Below are 21,537 nucleotides of genomic sequence, written 5' to 3' on the forward strand. Positions count from 1 at the left end.
CAAGGAGGATCCTTAAACAGTTTTAACCAAGTTCATAGCAACATGCCTGAAGATAGAGGCCATGTTTCCATTCTTTTGTAGGGCCAGGAGGAGCACTTATTTAAATCCAGTAAATCTATATAATCATTCATGAAGGGTCATTTATACAGATGTGAAAAGATACTATTCTTTTACATAGCATCAATAAAGGACAGGAGGGATTTTGCTCATTTACATATGCTTATAATATGGCAGCTTGCTGAAAAGTTAGTGCAGGTAGTAAATCTGACCTTCACATTGGGCTGAATTTTACGCTGATAAGGCGGGCGCACGCCTGACCCGATCGGGCGTGAAATCACATGAGGTGACATCGAGCGAGCGTCCCAACATTATCCCATGCTCGTGCGATATTTCAGTCGGTGGGCACGCACAAAAGTCGGAAGCCTACCAACAATTAAGAGGGCAATTAAGCCCATTAACGGCGCAATTGTCTGTCATTTTATGTAGCCCGTCCAACCTTACGATTGGTGGACAGGCGAATTGGCCAGGTGGCCTTTGCATTTTTCATCAAACCTGATCCACCGGTGGGATGAGATTTCCGTGATGAAATGAAATATAAACAAATTTCTGTGGACAGCATCTTCATTAGCTAAATTTTCAGGTGACTGATTATGATGCATGGACACTTTTTTTCAGATTTTGAAACCTTTATTTTTGCTTTTTCAGGTCTTCATCACCCTGAGGCGGCTCTTTGCCTTCAGGGAGCTTTCTGTCAGTGCTGGCCTGCGCCCGTGCTGAGGTCATCACCTGCCCTCTTCCCGCCCCAACACTGGTAGCGCTGAGCTTTTCAGCACGCATTTCATGCTGGCTGGCCATTAATTGGCCAGCCAGCATGAAATAACGGTCGTGAGCCGTTCGCCGTCGGTGGTCCGTTTCCTGGCCAATCCCAGGCCTGCTATTGCGCCCACCCACCGAGCTGAAAATTAAGGCCATTATTTTTTTATTCTTTTATTGTTTCTGTGGGTGAAAAATAAATTTCCTTTGAATCATACATTATTATATTCAGTCTTTGGTTCTTTTGTGGGAGAGACTAGAGCTAGGGGATACTGTGTAAAAATAAGGGGTCTCCCATTTAAGACATAGATGAGGAGAAATTGTTTCTATCCATGGGTCATTAGTCTGTGGCATCCTGTTCCCCAGAGAGCAGTGGAGGCTGGGTCATGGAATATTTTTAAGGCTGAATTAGATAGATTCTTGACTGACAAGCGAGTCAAAGGGTATGGGGGGGTAGATAGGAAAGTAAAAGCCACAGTCAACCATGGTCATATCAATTGGCAGAGCAGGCACAAGGGGTTGAATGGCCTACTCCTGCTCCTAATTCATATGTTTGAAACATTTGTTTTATGTCAAACACTGGTTCAAATTTTTGTGCAGTTTTTAATTTTGTAATGATATGTCAATTTCCGAATACAAAACATGAAGTAAATTTCTCAGAATAAATCATCTTACAAACAGGCGATAGAAAGAAAAATTGTATCCAATAAAATAATGAATTCACCAGAATTTTAGTAGAGAATGTAGTTATCACAGGGATAGTAGAATTTAATAAGGCAGGAATGGATTTATTTGAAAAAAGAGTAATAGCATTGAAAGCAGTAAAAGAAGATGCAAGCACAAAGTGGATGGCAAAGAAAGACAAAAAGCAGTAAAGAGGAAGAGAAGGAAAATGTGCAAAATCATTAAGTCAATGTTCACCCAACCAGCAGATATGAACACATAGCAAAGAGAGAGAAACAAAGAGCCTAGGCATTTTTGATGATTTGAGAAAATGCCAGCCTATTCAAAGATTTTATCCTAGGTTGAATAAAACCATGAGCTGAATTTTCGGCCCCCTCTGGGGGCAGATTGGTAGATGGTGGGGAGACCAGTGCCAACTATCCATCCCTCCCAGTGAAATGTGGTGGGCTGTAGCCTGTCCCCCCCAACCACCTGTGCCAATCAGAGATACCCCCAAGGTATTCCCCGCTATATTTCTCCTCTCCCACCCCCCCACCCACTCTGCCCTGCCTATCCCTGCCTCTCACTGGAGTCTGTCAGCCTGTGCCCGGTGAGACCTTGGACTTACCTTGAATCCTGGCTCCATTGCATCAGGTTTCTCTCAGGGATTGCTGCAGTCCAGCACAGGTCACCACTCCTGGTGGAACTGCTGGGACCAGAGACCTGCCAGCCATTTGATTGGCTGGTAGGTCTCAGAGGAGGGACTTCTTCCCTGATGGGGTGGAAGTCACATCTCAATCCAATTAATGGCCCAACAGCTGTAAAATGGCTGCTGGGTGAGACAGCCAAGCCCGCCCCTGACTTTTGCACCACGGGGTGGGTACTCTGCCCTAGTGCAAAATTCAGTCCTATAATTTGAGGTAGAATCTGCTCAGTAGCAGTCACCTCTTCCATAATCTTAAAACACTTTCAGGTGACAAAGTTCCTAAACAGTGCCTTTCTCCGTTAATAGTTTGTGTAAGGTGATTCCAAGACACAAAATGATTTGGTTTCAGATACTCGTGGAAATCATAAAGTGAACAACAGCATCTGAAGGGCCAAGGCGATAGAATTCTTAAACTCACATTACTTGTCCTTATCCTTTTCCTGCTTCCATTTGGGAATGTGCCCAAATATTGACAAAGTGCACTGTATGGAAACCAATGCACAATTCTAAATCTGTTTCAAAGTTCTTGCTGGATAAACAGAAACAGGAAATCAAACAGCAAAGGAAATCCCCTTCATCTGCAGTTCAAGGTATCTGCAGGAGAATGAAAATGTATTGTAAAATGGAGGGGGGGAACAGGATGACTGGTGTGGGAAATGGAAAAAAATTGTTACACTGTTTTAGTGTGTGGTGCTCTTTTATGTTTAATGCTTTGTCATGACTTTTTTGCATTTCTAGCTTTCTTAACCTGAATTCAAATTCTCAAATTGCTACGGTAACCTCTGGATTACTAATCCAGTAGCATGTACTTAAATGTGGACTTTAAGAAAAGGCCTCAAAATGTAAAAAAAATACACAAGGAACACATGAAAAAAATTGAATGAGTCTTTTATTGTCAACCTTTATTCAAAGGCTCCCTGTGGAGCAGAGGTACATTCAGCCAAAGGAGGTGTAGAAAATATATCCTATAACATAGAACAGCAATCCAATAATCCACATATAGCAATAGTAAAATCAGTGTTGGGTATTGATGGAATTATGCTTCTCTCTGACGATGATCACAATCCAATAATATTTTAATGTCCAATGTCTAAATTTACACATGAAAGATGGCCACTTATGTAAGACACTGGAAAATAGGTAGAACTCATGGGTTTATGTCCAAGCATGAGTCAGAAAGAAGTGGACAAGATTGAGAAATTTGTTTTCTAAGTTATAAATTTTGATTTTATAAGCTGTTCAAATTTGTATAATCTTACCTCAGTTGACCAGTAAGGATTCAAATGTGGAAAAGCCACAGGTGGTTGTGAGATTGGGTTCCATAGCACCAGTTGTACCAGCGCTACAGAAGCACCAAAGTCTATAAATGGCGTGAGCCGTGCTTCTCTTCCCAGCACAGCCTGCATGGTGTCCCAAGCTACAGAAGGTTCCAGCGCTGGTGTGCTGTGCATGAACCAGAAGCACCAGGAGTGGATGGATCGTGATGTTAAACAGCCGTTCCAACTGATTTGATGCACATTGGGGAAACTTGGGTCACGCAGGTCGAGTGCACACGTTTACTAATTATTCTCAGCTGAACATGCCTTCAGCTACACAACTGACCCCCCTCGAGCAATATTTAAAGGGACAGGCATCCAGCTTGCCAGTGAGGTGCATTTTACTTGCTTCTGCTCTCACAAAGTTTGTGAGAGTATTGTGGCTTGTTTTTTTTAGGTATTTTGGTGAATTGGTATCCATTCAGAGATGGCAGAGTATACAAAGTATGGGCCCTGCTATCTGGTGCTCAGTTTGGGTTCCGTCAGGGTCGCTCAGCTCCTGATTTCATTATAGCCTTGGTCCAATCATGGACAAAAGAGCTGAACTCCAGGGGTGAGGTGAGAGTGACTGCCCTTGAGATCATGGTTGCATTTGACCAAGTGTGGCATCGGGGAGCCCCAGCAAAACTGGAGTCAATGGGAATCAGGGGAAACTCTCCACTAGTTGGAGTGATACCTAGCACAAAGGAAGATGGTTGTGGTTGTTTGCGATCAATCATCTCAGTTCCAGGACATCACTGTAGGAGTTCCTCAGGGTAGTGTCCTAGGCCCAACCATCTTCAGCTGCTTCATCAATGTCCTTCCTTCCATAATAAGGTCAGAAGTGGGGATGTTCACTGATGATTGCACAATATTCAACACCATTTGCGGCTCCTCAGATACTGAAGCAGTCCATGTCCAAATGCAGCAAGACCTGGACGTTATCCAGGCTTTGGCTGACAAGTGGCAATTAACATTTCCGCCAAACAAGTGTCAGGCAATGACCATCCCCAACAAGAGAGAATCTAACCATCGCCCCTTGACAGTCAATGGCATTACCATCATTGAATCCATACTATCAACACCCTGGGGGTTACCAGTGACCACAAACTGAACTGGACTAGCCATATAAATACCGTGCTTAGAAGATCAGGTCAGCGGCTAGGAATAGTGCGACAAATAACTCACCTCCTGACTCCCCAAAGCCTGTCCACCATCTACAAGGAACAGGTCAGGGGTGTAATGGAATACTCTCCACTTGCCTGGATGAGTGCAGCTCCAACAACACTCAAGAAGCTTGGCGCCATCCAGGACAAAGCAGCCCGCTTGATTGGCACCACATCCACAAACATTCACCCCACCACCGACACACAGTAGCAGCAGTGTGTACCATCTACAAGATGCACTGCAGGAACTCACCAAGGGTCCTTGGACAGCACCTTCCAAACCCATGACTGCTACCATCTAGAAGGACAAGGGCAGCAGACACATGGGAATAGCACCACCTGGAAGTTCCCCTCCAAGCTACTGACCATCCTGACTTGGATGACGTTCCATCATTGTCACAGGGTCAAAATCCTGGAACTTTCTCCCTAACAGCACTGTGAGTGTACCCACACCACATGGACTGCAGCTCACCACCACCTTCTCAAGGGCAATTAGAGATGGACAATAAATGCTGGCCTAGCCAGCAATGCCCGCATCCCATGAATGAATAAAAAATAATGGAGCAGAGGCAGAAAGCTCTGCGAAGAGGGAGGGGGAAGAAGAGTCTCCACAGTAGACCCTCCTCACCACAGATTTTCAAAGAGTACTTCTTATACCTCCATCTCATCTAGGAGCAATGCCTGAGGCAATTCAAATTCAGCAAGGAGGTAATCACAAAACTCTATCACTTACTTCAAAAAGACCTCCAGCTACATACCTGGGCAAGGTGGTGCTGCCAGTAGTCTTAAAGGTCAGAGTTGCATTAAACTTCTATGTAACTGGATCATTTCAGTTGAGGGCATATTGGTTTCCCAATGGTGCACAGGGCTGTCAACTGTAAAGGAACAGTAAGTGCAAGGGCTACCATTCCACCAATTTGTGTAGTTGGTGTGTGACCATGCAGAAGCTATCATGTCAATAAATGCCTGCTACCCTGGCAGCTATGATGCCTTCTTCCTGAGGCAGCCTGCAATTCCCTCCATCTTCGAGCCTCCAAGAAAAAAACAGAGGATGGCTGCTCAGAAACTACCAAAGGGACACCCCTTCCACACCTGGCTGATGCACCCTCTTTGCCAGTTGACCATGTGAGGACAATGGGTGTATAATGAAAAGTTATGCAGCCACCAGAAGCATGCGCTTGAATTTCCCTTCCGTGCACCCAGTGCGGTGGCGGACATGAAGAGTGGTGTTTTTCCCACTGGGCACAATGGTGGGTTTTCGGGCTTTATTATCCGCCTCCCACTTCATTAATTATACATCAGCAGGAAACACATTGGATCACGGGCAGGCGGCCTCTGATTCACCTGCCCCACTGTGACCTCAGCAGATATTCGCTCCGGCACCATATTTAAACCGCACCAGCTCACAACCTTCCCAATGTCTGCAGCCCAGGACTGCTCCATGGAAGACATGGCTCCCAAAGGAAAGAAGCATGCTGCTCCAAAATTTAGTGATGCTTTGCTGGGCCACCTGCTGGATGCCATCGAGGCGGCCAGGATGCCCTCTACTCCCATCATGGCTGGAGGAGGTCCACCAATCTCACCACTCTGGCTTGGGAGGCGGTAGCAGTGGCGGTCAGCGCTAACGCCACACAGAAGAGGTCAGCCATTCAGTGCAGAAAGAGGATGATTGATCTCATCTGTTCCATCAGGGTAAGTCAACCATCTCATCACTCAATTCACACACTCACAAGCCCATCAGGCATTCACAGGATGACATTCCATAGGGATCTCACACACTGCCAGCTCAAGGAACATCTCCACTCAATGTCACTTACACACACCTTCACATCTCCATCTGGGCTCATATCCTGTAGAGCTTACGTCCTCTTCCCGGGCATGGCTCCATTCACCACCCACACAAGACAGACATCCTTATCGTCTGCCTGGGCATAGGTCCTGCTCACACCCTCCACTTGTCTTTATGCAGGACAAGCTCACATACAATAGGATGGAGAGGTCCCAGTGGAATAGCTGAAATTAAGGCCTTCGCTCCCTCTGAGGAGCGTGCCATCACGCTGGCCAGAGAGGACAGAACCGAGCCTGTGGCGACGGTGTGGTCAATGGCACACACCCAAGTGAGGACCCTGCACCAGCTCAACATTCAGACAACAATACTGTGATTGCATTGTCGTGTCTTCCAGTTGCCTGCCATGCACTAATTACCTCTACTTTCTTTCATAGGCATCTCTGGAAAGCACCTGACGGCATCAAGAAGCCAGGCTCTCATCTCAGATGAGGAACCAGAGGATAACATCATTGAAGGCCTGTCACAGCACACACCCTTGCCCTCCATCAGCGCAGAGACACATACTTTGGTGGGACCTAGTTCTAGAGCAGCCTTGAGTTCACAATCTGGTGACCATAGCACAGTACCTGGTCCACAGCAGGTGGAGGCAGGGACATCCAAGGTAGCCAGCACTCGGAGGACTGCTGGAGGCCAGGATTCTATTGAGTCCAAGTCAGATGACGAACCTCTGAACTCAGTCTTAACTCAGTTTGTCGAGCTGCAGCGAAAATCAAGAAGAGTTGTCAGCTGCATTCCTCAGATTTCAACGTACGATGGAGGAGTCCGTTCGCATTTTGTCTGAGGTAATAGCGCTGGCATGTCAATGCACCGTGGTGAACACTGGTAGGATGGCAGCTGCCATGGAGACCTTGGTGCAGCACATAGGTTCTGCATTGAATCAGGAGCTGCACTTCACCAGTGTAGACATTGATGGCATCTATCAGTGGTTGCACAAGAGGAGGGCAGGGCACCTAGATCTCAGTCCAGCTGCCCCTTCTCCTCAAGAGGTCAACCAGGGGCCCTCGGGCACCCATAGGGATGAGCAGGAGGAGCAACTGGACACCTGGGGCCATCCACCAAAGTGACTCCGGGAATGTCCAGCAGATACCAATCCCCTATTCCTGTGACCCGATCAGCTCCAGCTGCTTAGGCTGAGGAAGGTGCACCTGTCCCCCAGCAGGAGACCCAAAGCAGGCTGAGGCCCTCTAAGCTACGAGGAGAGATTGGATAGGTTGGGGTTATTTTCCTTAGAACAAAGAAGGCTGAGAGGTGACTTGACTGATGTGTACAAAATTATGAGGGGAATAGATAGAGTGGACAGGATAAAATTGTTTCCTTTGGTGGAGAATTCTAGAACCAGGGGACATAGATTCAAGATAAGTGGCAGAAGGTGTAGGGGGGACATGAGGAAGAACTTTTTTACACAGCGGGTAGTGGGTATCTGGAATTCGCTGCCCAAGTTGGTGGTAGAGGCAGAAACTCTAAACTCTTTTAAAAAGTACCGTAAGCTGCAGGGCTATGGGCCAGGTGCAGGAAAGTGGGATTAGAAAGGGCACCTGGGTGTCCACGGGCTGGCATGGACAAGATGGGCCTAATGGCCTCCTTCTGTGCTGTAACTTTTCTATGGTTCTAAGTCTTGGCCCTCCAGAGGATGCCTGCCAAAGTCATCACAGACAACAGGGCATAGCATTCAGCAGGCTGCCTCTACCTCCGCTGTGGATGTCAGGGATACACCAAGACATAGCACTGGGTTCGGAAAGTTAAGAAGTAATTAGAAGCACAATGATGGAATGGGTGTTAACCACATGTATATAATTTTCACCAGCGTGAATAGAATCGCACGCATTTCACATCTCTTGTGTATGCCTCCTCTTTACGATGAGCTGTGTTGTTGTCAATCAGGTGTGACAGCATGGTCTCTCCCCACACTTATCGCAGATGTTGCTTTCATGTGCCTCTAGTCGATGACATCTGCTGCCACATCACCACACTGTGTGCCCATTCTCAGATCATTTCCGACATCAGTGCTGCCTCATCCTTAATATAAAGTGCGCTTGTGGAAGGAACCTCATTCCCATGCTTAGCTGGATCATGTCATGTTCATTCTTGGCTGTGTAAGATTGAGGCTGTGGTGTTCACCCGTCTCATCTGCATTATCGAAAGGTGAAGGTGTAATGCACAAGGAGAGACCTGTTAATGCATGGAGAAGGGTCATATATCCTGGAACTCCATGTACTCTCTGTCATGTGGCAGGTTTTTCAATCTATGAGCCCATTTTCAGAGCTTGTGCACACTTCTGTCTGTCTTGCGCGTTGTCAACTCTCTGAGTGTACATCTGCTAAGGTCAGCAATAAGTGTGAGCAGCTAAAAGCTACTGCGGATGCTGGAAATCCAAAAGTGTGAGCACCTTGCCACCTCAATATGCTGCAACTCTGCCCCTCACAGTCACATTATTGTTCTGGCACTCAAACCTACAACCTTGAGCACTTCTCACCTTGCAGTTGTCTGTAATGCGGCCACAAGGCTGTCATCACATTGTAGGGGTGCAGCGCTGTGTCATACTTTCTGCATCGCATCCCCTCACGTAAACACTTGCCGAGGTCAGTGATGATAAACCCAAATAGTAATGTCTGGCAGTCAATGCTCTGGAAGCACATATGGTAGCTTTAGACAATGCTGAGAGGAGCAATGGGATAGGAGCGAGGATGCAGTGAAACTGAAGTGTGCTGTTTATTATCAACGATGTGTGACCTTAAGGGCTTCAAGGTGTCTTTGTATTTTGGAGCGTGCAAGGGCCAGGGCTGGCCATAAGGGCAGATTGTCTTTGTTAAAGATGAGGCATTAACACATACGGAACATCCTCAACTGCCTTGGCCCAAGTGTGACTAGCAGAATAGATAAGGGAGAACCAGTGGATGTGGTGTATTTGGATTTTCAGAAAGCTTTTGATAAAGTCCCACATAAAAGGTTAGTGCATAAAATTAAAGCACATGGATTGGGGGTAATATATTGGCATGGATTAAGAATTGGTTAGCAGGCACGAAACAGAGAGTAGGAATAAATGGGTCTTTTTCAGAATGGCATGTGGTGACTAGTGGGGTACTGCAGGGATCAGTGCTAGGGCCCCAGCTATTCACAATATATATAATTGATTTGGATGAGGGAACCAAATGTAATATTTCCAAGTTTGCTGACGACACAAAACTTGGTGGGAATGTGAGTGGTGAGGAGGATGTTAAGAAGCTTCGAGGTGATTTAGACAAGCTGAGTGAGTGGGCAAATATATGGCAGATGCAGTATAACGTGGATAAGTGTGAAGTTATCCATTTTGGTAGAAAAAACAGAATGGCAGAGTATTATTTAAATGGTAATAGATTGGGAAATGTTGATGTACAAAGAGACCTGGGTGCCCTCATAGAACCAATCACTGAAAGCAAGCATGCAGGTGCAGGAAGCAGTTAAGAAGGCAAATGGTATATTGGTATTCATTGCAAGAGGACTTGAGTACAGGAGCAAGGATGTCTTACTGCAGCTATACAGGGCCTTGGCAAAACCACGCCTGGAGTATTGTGTGTAGTTTTGATCTCCTCTGCCTTCTCTCCTGACTGTATGCAACTATGCATACAGCATTAAATCCAGCTTCCATCTTCCTGAAGGTCTCCTCTCTGCAGCATCAATGAGAAAAAGACATGGGCTGAATTCTACCCTCGGGGTACGCCCGCAGCCGGAAGCGGATGTAAAACCCGCTCCCGGCCGAGTTCCTGCTGTGAATGCAATCTTACGCCGGGTGGCCAATTAAGGCTCACCCAGCGAGAAACATGAGTGCCAGATGTGTTTTCCATGTGCAGGGGCAGGAACGCATCGGACCCCCTGAAGGCTGCCAGGAGTGGTGGGGGACCCTGAAGAAGATGTCTGGAAGCTGTTCAAAAATTGTCCTAGTGTGCCATCATGGCCTCAGCACCTGGTGGTCATGGAAGATGGGAGGGCAAATTGGGTGGGCACTCTGCGCCCCGTTTCTTAGTTGAGTGCTCGTCGAGGAGATCAGTGCCAGGTGGCATATCTTAATGCCCAGGGGCAGCAAGAGAAGGCCTCCCCATCTGACCAATAAGGCACGGACAGAGGTTGGCAGCCTCACGTCTTTTTGCGCAATTTTTACGCTCGCTCGGTTCGGTCACACGCCCGACCTCAGAATGCAAAATTCAGGCCATGAGTCAACATCAGACTCCAAAAACCCTGTTTCTGTTGATGACTAGTGAGTGACTCTGGGTTCAAGGTTTTGGTTCCAGTGTCGGCACCTCTTTGCCACTGAGATTCTGACCAGCACAAGGTACGTTTCAAGGTGCTCCACCCCAACACCACCCCTTTACATGCCCCACTGCTATGAGATTGCTTTGGCCAGGTGCTTAGATGTGCTGCTTTCAGGCCAGGCACTGGGATTTTTTTTTATTCATTCATGGGATATGGGCTTTGCTGGCTAGGCCAGCATTTATTGCCCATCTCTAATTGCCCTTGAGAAGGTGGTGGTGAGCTGCCTTCCTGAACTGCTGCAGTCCATGTGGTGTAGGTACACCCACAGTGCTGTTAGGGATGGAGTTCCAGGATTTTGAGCTAGCAACAGTAAAGGAACGGCGATATATTTCCAAGTCAGGATGGTGGGTGACTTGGAGGGGAACTTCCAGGTGGTGGTGTTCCCATGTGTCTGCTGCCCTTGTCCTTCTAGATGGTAGTGGTCGTGAGTTTGGAAAGTGCTGTCTAAGGAACCTTGGTGAATTCCTACAGTGCATCTTGTAGATGGTACACACTGCTGCTACTGTGCGTCAGTGGTGGAGGGAGTGAATGTTTGTGGACGTGGTGCCAATCAAGTGGGCTGCTTTGACCTGGATGGTGTCAAGCTTCTTGAGTGTTGTGGGAGCTGCAGTCATTCAGGCAAGTTAAGAGTATTCCATCACACTTCTAACTTGTGCCTTGTGGATGGCGGACAGGCTTTGGGGAGTCAGGAGGTGAGTTACTCATTGCAGGTTTCTGACTTGCTGTTGTAGCTCACTCACTGCACTGTAAGACGACACTCTTTGGAATACACATGGGCTCATATTTAGTGAGGAACTGAGATTATTTGAGGTGGGGCTGAGGCTTCTCATCTGTGAACCTGCCAGCGCCAAAATTCTGTGTTCCTGCTTTAAACATGCATCTGCAGCTTATTCAGTTGCCCAAACTTGCTCCTAACTTTGTTATCACTCTGGAAAATTTCCACACTGGGAACAAACGGTTAATGCAAAGAGATCGATTAGTGCCACTATTCCAGATTAGTCTCAGATGAATGCGCTTCCTTGCTTCACTCTCCTGATTCCTTGCATTGTCATCGAAAGGCTCTTAACATGCTTCAGCTATGCATCTCTCCTCATTTGGGAATACTCTGTTCAGTTGGATGCCCCTTTAATCAGTGCAGTGCACCACTCCTCCAAATAGCTTTCAGAGTCCTCACCAGCAGAGTTTTTCCTCAGTTTAGTTTTGTACTGCACCAAAGCTTCAGGTTGCAAGATGGTGGTGCTGAGGTCTTACTACAGACCAACTTGGACTCTCCCTGTCTAGCTGTGCAAATCCCTTCCATCGTCCTGAGGGATCATACTGATCAGGTTTCCCTCCCCCTCTAATCCTTGATCCCATTATGATTGTAGTGGATATCCCTGTGTTCATTGAGGTGGATGTGCCTATCCCCTGTGGACCTTACCCCTCCCCATCATGAGGCTTATTGCGCAGTAAAACATAGAGACCCCCCTCCCATGAGACTTTTGAATGCCCCTGCACAACCTCTTCCCCATCTATAGTCTGCAGAGGTCTCCTCTGACTGTGAGTGGGCCATCTGCGGCCCAGTATTATGTCAGAAACGCCCCCCACTCCCCGGAACAACACAGCTGATATTATGACTGCGCCCTGTGCACAACATGCTGGGCACATTTGACACTGGACCAACATGCCCTCCCCCTCCCTGGACTGGGACAAGGACAATCTTTGCAAGGTCAGCAATGTAGACTGAAGCGCTTCTTCATTCTGCCATCCTCCCATTCTGACCCCAACTCGCTTATGTCCCTTTGTAAAACACTCTTCCCCATCCTGGCCAGAGGACACTTCTGCCCTGCACCACCACCCCCTAGTCATGTGTCTCAGTGCAACCTTCGCCATTCTTCCCCCATCCCCCTCCACAGTTAAGCCCTTGCCCTGTAGTAGATTACAAGCCATCCCCGCCTTACCACTGGTCCGGTAGGTACAGCCTTGCCTGTGACACCCCCCCCTGAAAGCGATGTGATGCCTGTGAAGCCTGGCACTGAGCCCGAGGTGCTGCGAGTGCTGCGCAATTCAAGGTGGCGAGCTCACCTCAAAGTAATGAGCAAAGTGCAGGTCGCCAGGTGCTCATTGCTTATATATGGTTATGAAACACGTCGGTGTAATCAGATGTCAACATGGCCTATTGATCCAGTGTGGTGGGTGATCCTGGCAAACATCCATTATAATAAGTATGCATGATATTCAAATGTATTAAAATGATGTTCCTGACATAGCGCAACAGGAAATGCCACTGAAGCCAGGAGCAGATAATCGCAACCAGTCTTCCCGCTGATGTTAAACTGATTTTTATGCTCTCATAATAATTTCCGCTCCTGCCCGCCATGACACCCGCCGTGGGAGGGAGCGGAAAATACCAGCCATGGTGGAGCAAAGCATCGCATTTTCAAGCAATGGTTCTGCTATCTAGACCTCTTGTCTGAAGCCCCAGAATACTCGCTGGAGTGTGTCTCCAAGTTTGTGGTGATCTGCTGCATCCTCCACATCATCATGAGTACATAGCCATTGTCACCAGGCATCCGAAGGTCACCGGTAGAGGAGGATGCAGCGAGCTATCCAAGAGGGGCGTGCCGAGATTCCACTTCCTTTAGGGTAACATCCCTTCACCACAATGGCTCCACCATTCTCCACCTTACCATCCATGTGGGATGCATCCTCATGTGTCCCCACTACTGTGTTTTTGGCAGGAAGGCATGTAAAATAGGGCAGGTGCCCACTCCACCACCTTCCCACACACACCCAAGTTCACCCCCATAATGCAGAGAATGGGCAAGCACCAAAATTGGCAGCCCACCCATCATATTCGAATAAGTAATCAGTAGTCAATTTGGCTTGTTACCAAGCCAGTTGACCCTGATAATACACTATCCACACCATAAAACGGTTGGCATGGGCAATCGGGTGGGAACAGGCAGCCCAATTTTTTAACAAAGTTCTTCAAAGGGCAAGAAAGAAGGGGGTTTCAATCTTTAGGGGTGGTGCCCTTTGCGGATCAGTGGGCTTCCCCCCCCCCGCCACCCAATAAGATCGAGCCCCCCTTCCTTCCTACTCGCCCTCAGCCATAAACCCAACCCCTCCCCCACACCCCATCCCTAACCTGCCCAAACCCTCCCTGCCCAAGACCCCGGACTTACCTGCCTCTGGGGATCCATTGTGCCTTCTTCCTCCTCCTCTTGCAGTCCCGGCAGCAGCCATTGACGTACCCTTGGTGTTGCCAGGACTGATGGAGCTGCCGGCCAATTGGATTGGCCAGCAGCTCCGGAGGGCGGGACTTCCTACCCAGTGAGGGTTGAGAGTCCCACATGGCCCTCATTTAGCCTCCCCCCAGTACTTTATGGCTGTGGAGTGGGTCAGCGTGGAGCATGTTGGCTCCATTGCCAACTTTGCTTCCAGCAGCAGGGGTTGGGGGTGTGCAAGCCATCCAACTCCCCCCCCCCACCCCCCCGCACCTCCCCTCCTGTAGGCCACCCTATTGAATTCCTCATCTGCATCCCCTGTGTGCCACCCTCACTCTCTGGTGAGCTGACACATTGGCTGCAACCCACTTATGTCCGGTGCTCCGTCACATGCAGATCTCAATTCTATACTACCTCTAAAAGTTCGCAGTGTCAATATCTGAACGTGAGTCAAATCAAGTGACCTCATCATCAGTGTTGAGGTGTTGCTGTCACCCTTCCTCTGAGGTTGCTGTGGCTGGTCAAGCAGCAACTCTTGGGTAGCTGAAAGCAGAAAATTAAAAGGGGAGGATTGGGGAGAGGGCAGGGGGCTGGGGTAGAAAACAAGAAATCCATGGTAATATCAGCAGCAACTTCTACTTCATACCAGATAGCAGAATGTGGGAGGAATGGGATTTGAGAGTGAGCATAAGGCAGGAACATAACTGTATTCTTCACCATTTTCAGTGATGCCAGATGGAACAGCCTGTGTCACAGGGATTGCTAATGGGTGAATGATGTGGGTACAGTGCATTGGTGATGAGAGTTTGGTGGTGTGGTGGGTAGGAGATGTAACGTGAAGATGCATTCACTGACTTTAATTATCTACATGAGGTCATTGAACGTTTTCCAACCTTGCTGCCAAGTTCTCGGGGCTGGACTCCTTGTATTATCCTCTCTGGCCATCTGATCCCATTCCTTCAGAGACTATCTCTTGAGGACCACCTACAGAAACATGACCTCTCTCACCTCTCTCTTATAAGATCAAAAGAAATAGGATCAGGAGTAGGCCATTTGGCCCCTTTAGCCTACTCTACCATTCAATAGGATCATAGCTGATCTGATTATGGCCTTAAAAACATTCTCCTGTCTGCTCCCCATAATCCTTGACTCCCTTGCTGATAAAAGACGTGGCTAACTCAGCCTTGAATATATTCAAAGCACCAGCCTCCGCTGCTGTCTGGGGAAGAGAATTCCAAAGACTAACAACTCTCTCAGAGAAAAAATATTCCTTATCTTAGTCTTAAATGGAGACCCCTTATTTTTAAATCATGCCCCCAGTTCTAGATTGCCCACAAGGGGAAACATCCTCTCGGCATCTACCCTGTCAAGCCCCCTCAGAATCTTACATGTATCAATAAGATCACTTCTCATTCTTCTAAACTCTAATGAGTATGAGCTCAACCTGCTTACCTTTCCTCACAAGACAACCCTTTCAACCCAGGTAGCAACTTAGTGAACCTTCTCTGAATTGCTTCCAATACAAATATCTCTGTCCTTAAGTAAGGAGACCTGCACTGTAAACAGTCGTGGTCTCACCCTGTACCGTTGTAGCAAGTGTTCCCTGCTTTTATGCTTCATCCACCTTGCAATAAAAACCAACATTCCATTAGACTTCTAATTACATGCAATTACCTGCATGCCAACATTTTGTGATTCATGTACAAGGACACCATGAACCGTCTGCACTGCAGCATTCTGCAGTCTCTCTCCATTTAAATAATATTTTTTTTTCTATTTTTCCTGCCAAAGTGGACAAGCTCACATTTTCCCACATTATATTCCACCTTCCAAATCTTTGCCCACTCACTTAACCTATCTATATCTCTTTGCAGACTCTTTGTATCCTCCTCACAACTTGCTTTCCTGCCTATCTTTGTATTGCCAGCAAATTTGTCCTTTCATCCGTTAATATAGCTGGGTCGGATCTGCTCCCTGCTGCAGCCCTGCCAGCTGGTAATTTTACCAACGGGGGGACCAGAAGTGCGAAGGCTGCCCGCCCCAAGAAGGCAGACAACCAATTTACATTGTTAAAGGCCCTATTAAAGGCCATTTTCCATTGCTGATTGTGGAGTGACTTCCTGCTTCTTGAGGACGGGGGGGTGCTGCCAGTTACATGGAGATGGCCTCCCAGTGGCAGCCCAGCAGGGAAGGCTTCACGGGCCAAAGAAGGGGCCACTGACAGGGAAGGCAGTCCCTGTGGCCCCAACAATCTCCCCAGAGGGATTTCTCCTCTCACCCTCAGTCCCATGAATTTTTTTTTTTAAATTTCACCAACCTGCTGTCGGCCCAAGGTCACCTCATACCTCAGCAGTGACCACCTCTCCCGATGTCACTGCTGAGGCCTCAGAGCTGCTGGCGCTGTGATTGAGCCAGCAGCTTGGAGAACCCACCGCCAGACCCAGAGGCAGCCAATTAAGAGGCTGCCTGTGATAAAATTGCCAAGTAGGTCCCACTGCCATAAGTGTGGCCTTGGGAGCCACTTTTGACCCCGACTTTGGGGTCCCCACTCACTTGATAAAATTCAGCCCAACATTTCGTCAGAAACCATTTGCAACATAGGTAGTATTTTGTCTAGAATTTTGAAGTTAGTCTGTTCTGTGTTTTTTGTAATTCAGAGAACATTTGGAGGTCTGTTTGCAACAGGGGATAGTTATGTAATGCCTCCTGAAACATTGCTTATATGTTCACCTTATGGAATATCATCAAAGGAGCGACATGTTCTTAGATTCTGTTAAGAATTAAAGACTTAATATGTTTTCCTTTCCTTTAGTATAGCCTTATCCTGCATGCCTCTGTGATTTCCTGTTTCCCCTGCTCCTACTCTGCCTCCATTATAGACATATATGGGCATGCCCAAAGTGAGCCACATGGTAAGGGCTCTAAGATGGGATGGGAGAATGGAAAGCAAAAGTTCACTGAAACTGCTAAAAAGCCCCTTGCAGAATTCATTCTTAGCTACATAGCTGAGGAAGGATTTTTCTCATTGCTTCAGTCAAAGCCGATGTTTCAAACAATGTTGGTAGATATTCAAAGATAGTTAACTCAATCACTTCCTGATTTTACAAGTCATGCAAGTAACCTTCTTTTCTAAAAACTTAAGTCAGGTGTAATTCTGGTGTAAATGGCAGAATTTATGGGATCGTATTTTTTCCCTCATTTAACTTATCATTTACATCTTTAGAGCAACTTGAGATGTGTGGATCTTCTGCCAGCAACTGACTCAACTAAGATTTAGCATATGTTTTAAAGCAGATTTAATTCTGAACATATATAACTGAAACACAAATTCTGGTCCCTTACATTGCAAGTACAGTTTGGGCAAGACGGTGGTAATGTCAGTGGACTAGTAATCCAGAGGCCCTGGCTAATTCTCTGGAGGACACAGGATCAAATCCCGTCTTTACAGCTAGCAGAATTTAAATTCAATTAATAAAATCTGGAATCTAAAGCTAGCCTTAGTAACGGTGATCATGAAACCATCATTAACTGTTGTAAAAACCCATCTGGGTCACTAATGTCATCCTTACCTGGTCTGGCCTACATGTGACTCCACACCCACAGCAATGTGGTTTACTCTTAATTGCCCTCTGAAATAGCCTAGCAAGCCACTCAGTTGAAGGGCAATTAGGGAGGGACAACAAATGCTGGTCTTGCCAGCAAAGCCCACATCCCCTGAAAGAATAAAGAAAAAAAACACCACTTTTGACCCAAAAATCCAGATATTTCAGTCCTCAGCTTTTATAAAGGCGCAAACTAATTTTTTCCCTGTATCTTTAAGTGGGCAAATCCCTTTAAATTGGAAGACAAACCTTTCAACAAGCTACTGTCCACAGGCACAAATTAGGCCATAAGCTTGGATCGATTATTTCAAGTAGTAGTGCAGGTAACTCAGGGAGGCCAAGTTGATATGGCAACATGCACTCTCCTCCAGGTGCATCGATCTTGTTCACTCTCAGTGCCTTCATGAAACTCAAGCCCATTAGTTCTATGATGTTATCACTTCATCTGGTCTTCTGTCTACCTACACTACGTTTTCCCTCTACCATTCATTCTAGCATCATCTTTTCTGCACTATGCCTTCATGCAACATGCCCAAAGTATTTCAACTTCCATCTGTCCATCACTGATAACAATCTGCTGGTGTTGTCAAATCCCACCTCCTGTAATACCAACTCATTTGCACATCTGTCAGTCCATTTCACCATGAGCATCCTTCAGGAACATCAAAGTTCAGAAGAACTGATCTTTATCCTGTTTATCTTCTTCATGGTGCAACACTCTGCATCATAAGTGGCAAAAGGAAACAACGATGCTTTAAGAAGGTTAATCTTAGTTGTTTTCCTGATAGATTTATCTTTCCAAACGTTAGTTTGTTCAGTCACAGCTTGTCCGGCCATTCTGATTCTGCATTGAATTTCTTTACTATTATTTAATTTATTGTTCACATTACTGCCCAGGTAGGTAAAGTCGAAGACTACTTCTACATCCTCACCGTCAGATTTGATTTTTTGATTATTCTATGCATCCTTTTTAACTCATCATTTTGGTCTTGTCAACATTTGGTTTCACTTTGATTTTTCCTGCATTGTTTGCTTTGTTCACAATTTCTTCTAACTCTTTCAGGCTTCCAGCAATCAAGACTATGTCTCAGCACACCTTAAATTTCAAGTGTCTAACCTTAATTATAGTATGAAGTCAATGTAGTTAAAATTAGAGGTTCCTTTGGTCATAATTCTTCAGTCATGTTGGGGTCGATATTAGCTCCCTGATAATGGGCAGGAGAGGACGTTATGATGCAACTCCAACCCATGTGTATGGGCCTGTCACCATTTTTACAGCGACAGGTCATGTGAGGTGTTTGTGTCCTGCCCTTGAGGGGTAGGATAGCCTTATTTTTGTCTTTAAATCAGAATCCCACAATGCAGTTAGGAGCCTTATTTCAATTTAATGCCGATCAGCCTGGTTTCCCAGGATTTGAGGAACCTGGCAGCTAAGTGGAGATGGGAGCAGCTGGATTGATCAGGTAAGTGTTTTTCTAGCACTGCTGGTGAGCCAGGAGGAGCAGGAAAGCTCTGCTCAGCGCCCCCCAGGCAAGCCTTTTGCCCCAAGGCTTTCCAACTTCCCCCACCTCTGTCCCACAATCCCCCATTCTGTCCCACAATTTCTCCCTCTGTCCTGATCGCTGGTCCAACCCCAACCTTCAACCCATGATGCTCCCCTCCAGCCTGATTGCCTGTCTGATTCCTATCCCGCTTCTGCAGTACAATCTTTCCCAATCCCCAACGGTTCCTGGTTGCCACCTCCTGCTGCTGGCTCTCTTGTGCGGCAGCTGGACAACCTGGAAATGAAAATTAAAAAGTGATAACAAGATCCTGCAGTTAAATTTGGCACTTCCAGGTTTACCTCCCCCGCCCCCCCCCCACCCCACACCACCCCACACCCAAACTACCTGGCCCCCGCAAACATGCTTCCCCACTCCCTCCTACCTTTCCCATAAATACTAGAGCGATTGAGTCTGTATTGGGACCTGAAAGTCAACCCTTTAAAGCATTCCCCCTTCACAGTTCCAAATTGCCTGAAAATATTACTTTCTGAAAGTCAGTTGCAGAAAACAATCATACGATGGATTTAAACATAATGCCTATTACTGGATGGGAGAGGGTTTAATATGGTCTGAGCCTAATTGATTCTGTCATTATTGCTAGAGAACCAGCTACTTGGAGGTGCGCTAGAGCAGACTTTTCTTTGTATTTTTTTTTCCTCTCATCTTTCCCATGCAATTTGCCAAGTCTCTGCTGTGCACTTTCACCCAATGCCATCACCAAGATCACAAATTTGCTGCACCAGTGATCAAACTCACAAACTACAGTTGCTGGCACTGTACCTTACCACTGAGAAAACCCTAAAACTATTCTTTATTCTGTGTCAGTTCTGAACTGCATTTATGCAAATAACATAAAATCAGGCCGAAAACGTTTAAGAACGGAAACAGAAGTGGGCAGTAACATCACACATATCATGATTTATGAGGAAAAGAAATAATTAACATAGCAGAAGGGATCTTCAGAATTCTTTTCTTGACTGTGATGTTTTTGTGCTTTCAAGACATCAACATAACTTAGTAAGGAAATACCTGAGATGCCATAAGTGAGCTTGTTTTGGGAAGTTTAGAACTATGCATTTAGAATCCTGAAATGATCTGACAGCCTTGTTAAATTTATTACCATTCTTCTTGAGTCACCAACGTCAGACTTGACAACAAGAAGTCACCCAGCCTACTGATTAGCTCTGCTTAAATTTTAGAGTTCAATAATTCATGCTTTAAAGATTATTCTTGTCAAGTCACTACCAACAAAAACAACGATCCCAGCTGAAACAATCTATAAAACTGAAGGGGAGTTTCAGTTTTAAATGATGCAGTCAGCCTGTAAAATCAACCTTTACTCTCTTAACGGGGCATATTTTTTGTTTTATAGTTTCTTCCACTTAAAATGTAATTTTCAATTCTCTCTCCGCCCAAGTGGTTGGTTGGTTGTTAATAGTTGGGATTGGCGTCAGTAACACATTCCAAAACAAGACAGATTAATATCTTTCTTGACATTGATTTTTAATTATGGATTTCTGTCTATAAAACCTTTCTGTTTTCATTTACTTGGGGCCCATAATGAGGCAAGAACACTGCTCTTCATGTGTCTGCATTTCAGTTAACCTAGGCTGCGCGCCCATCGAACTGTCAAAGGCCTATTAAGGCCATTTAAATATCAATTAAACTAATAAACTGAACTGCCTATCCAACCTTAAAGTTGGCGGGCAGGCGAAGAGCCCAGGCAGCCTTCACATTTTTCATGGAACCTCATCCACGGGCGGGATGAGGTTTCATGAAGGGTTTATAAATTAAATAAATTTTTTCATTAATGTTCATTGACATGTCCCAGCTGATGTGACACTTTCACATGAGGGGACATGTCTTAATTTTTTTTCTTTTCTTTATTAAAATTTTTGGAACTTAAACTAATTTCCCTGAGGCAGGTCTGAGAATCAGGAAGATATCTGTGCCCTTTTGCATTCATGCACGAAAGAGCGCAAGCCCCGAAATAGGCAACTCCCCCCACCATGCCCACATGCCACTCAGCGCTTCTGGGCACACATCACGCTGGGCAGGCCTTAATTGGCCTGCCCACATAAAATGGTGGCGTGGATCCAATTGGGGGCGCTGATCGGGTCCGCACCCGCCCCCGCACAACCCCCCTCCCCCCCCAAATGGGGCGAATATTATCCCCCTTGTATTTACAAATGCAAAGTTAGCTTGTTAACATAAATTAGTGTAATTTATGCACAGCATGGTGTGTAACAGGGCCATGGGCCATGTCAGCCATCTGCAGATTACCCTTAAAACTGTCCTACTACAGAAGAGACTTACATGGAACTTACAGCACAGAAACAGGCCACTTGGTCAATTGATCCGTGCCGGTGTTTATGATCCACACAAGCTGCCTCCCACCCTACT

Source organism: Cetorhinus maximus, chromosome 9, assembly GCF_964194155.1.
Source record: "Cetorhinus maximus chromosome 9, sCetMax3.hap1.1, whole genome shotgun sequence".
NCBI lineage: Eukaryota > Metazoa > Chordata > Chondrichthyes > Lamniformes > Cetorhinidae > Cetorhinus > Cetorhinus maximus.